The 2,303-nt window shown below is 38.9% G+C and overlaps 1 non-coding gene across 1 annotated transcript; it reads left to right on the forward strand.

The window, feature by feature from the left end:
* The first annotated feature begins 1,186 nt into the window (after positions 1-1,186).
* Positions 1,187-1,259, forward strand: TRNAK-UUU (transfer RNA lysine (anticodon UUU)). The gene has a single exon. It is a non-coding gene; the product is annotated as a tRNA-Lys (tRNA).
* Positions 1,260-2,303: the final 1,044 nt, after the last annotated feature.

The following is a 2,303-nucleotide window of genomic DNA, read 5'->3' on the forward strand; positions in this document are numbered from 1 at the left end:
AGTTGGTAAATGTCTGTATTCAAACCTGAAAGCTGAAACGTGGTAGGTTTCTGTTTTCAAATTTCTAACTTCATTGGAAAGAAGATCTCATTAATAACATTCCTGACCCAAAGGGAATAAAACTGCATCAAGTTCCTGACAACAGTTACTTAAAATTAATAAATGGTGAGGCGATCAGAAGTGACACAGCCTTTGAAGGCTTTCTTACCTAAGTCTGATGCAAGTTAATGATGATGCAAGTTCAGTGGAGAAATATGAGCCAAGAAGTAAAGTCTGCAATGAAGGGATGATGATAGTGTAAGGAGAGGGAGCTTCAGAGTTTGGTACGTTCTGACCTGTTCCATCTCAAAGATACAATGGCGCATCCTCCAGGGAGAAAAGTCTGTAAGCTCAAACAGGAGCAGTGGGGGGTAAGAGCTACGGCCTGGACTGAATGAGCCTGGTTAGACCAAGGAAGTGCCTTCTGCTGTTTCCTATGAAATTGTTTTAGTTAAACCTCTTTCCTTCTTGAAATGGGTTCAATGAGAAGCATAGATTGGATAATGGTCCCTTGCTGTTTTCCTGTTTGGAGAGCTACTGGCTCCAGTAGAAGCTGAAGAATGTAAATCCACACACCACGTTGGGCAGAATACCTGGCCAGCATGAGCTGTTCCACCTGGTTCCCACCCTCCCGTCAGCCAGCTCCAAGACTCCCTTGCCAAAGGAATGTTTGGGGGCAATTTCATCCATCAACAGAAAGGGACCCATTATGGAACACTTTCTTGCATCTTCAATTTCCTCCTCCTTCAACTCTCTTTCCCTCTGTCTACAAAGGCTGCAAGAAATATGTACAAGACAATGCAGAGGGAGAGAAACAGAAATAGTGTGAGTGTTGCCTGGAGAAATTTAGGTGAGGTACTTGGCAAGAAATGAAACCCTCTTTGTCTAGCAATGTAGTCTGAAACTTGGCAATGCTTTGTCTAGGGGATGCAGCATCTCTGGTTCTGAAAACCTAGAGAAGGAAGACAAAGAAGAGAAGAGGAAGGAAAATGTTCCTAACGATTATAACATCTCTCTCAAACAGAATCTTCTTAGCAATGAGGAAAATCCAAGAAATCTGACTTGGGAACTAATACATGAAAGATAAAACCAATTGTCCAAATGTGTGAAGATAGATAAGATACTATGGGAAAAACTAACATTGTGGGCCTGGATAGCTCAGTCGGTAGAGCATCAGACTTTTAATCTGAGGGTCCAGGGTTCAAGTCCCTGTTCAGGCGTGCTGCCTCTGTTTTATCTTTATTCATACAGGAAGAGTTGGGGGAAATGATATCCTGATTTTACACTGATTGAAACTTTGCTCATTGCTTTATAGGTGTGAAATGATTATGTGATAAATTTACCAACCCCAAGGGACAGTCTTGGGAAGTCATTTGGAATAGGGATTGCTGACCTGAAGATATGGATTTTATGTGGTTGCTTTATAGGTGTGAAATGATTACATGATAAATTTACCAACCCCAAGGGACAGTCTTGGGAAGTCATTTGGAATAGGGATTGCTGACCTGAAGATATGGATTTTATGTGGTTGCTTTATAGGTGTGAAATGATTACATGATAAATTTACCAACCCCAAGGGACAGTCTTGGGAAGTCATTTGGAATAGGGATTGCTGACCTGAAGATATGGATTTTATGTGGTTTTTAGAAGAGAGTCTCTTTCATCAGTTGACTGGGGAAAAAATCAACCAAGACTTCTGAACTCTTAAAAACAAAGGGAGAAAAAGGACTTGAAACCAGAGACACATAGCACTTTACCCGTATAGAGAAACAATTCAAATGACAGCGGCTATCTATCTCATCAGAAAACATAGAGGTCAGAAAGAGTGGTACAACATTTTCCAAGTGCTTAAAGAACAGAATTATAAAAAAAAAAAAAAAAAAAAGAACAGAATTATCAATCCAGAATACAATATCCGGAGAAAATATCTTTCGGGAATGAAAAGAAAATCAATATATTCTCAGATAAAGGAAAACTAAGATAATTTGCTGCCAGAGAACTACCTTAAAAGAATGACTACAGTAAGTTCTCCAAACAGAAAGGAAATGATAGAGAAGGAATATTGAATATCAGGAAGGAAGAAAAAAACATGATAAGCAAAAAAACATGGTAAGTACAATACACTTTCCTTGTCTTGAGCTTTTAAAATTATGTTTGAAAGTTGAAGCAAAAGTATAACACTGTCTGATGCGGTTCTAAATGTATGTGAAAGAAATAGTTAAGACAGTCATATTACAAGTGAGGAATAGTAAAGTGACAGAAAG

Source organism: Delphinus delphis, chromosome 10 (genome assembly GCF_949987515.2).
Source record: "Delphinus delphis chromosome 10, mDelDel1.2, whole genome shotgun sequence".
Taxonomy (NCBI): Eukaryota; Metazoa; Chordata; class Mammalia; order Artiodactyla; family Delphinidae; genus Delphinus; species Delphinus delphis.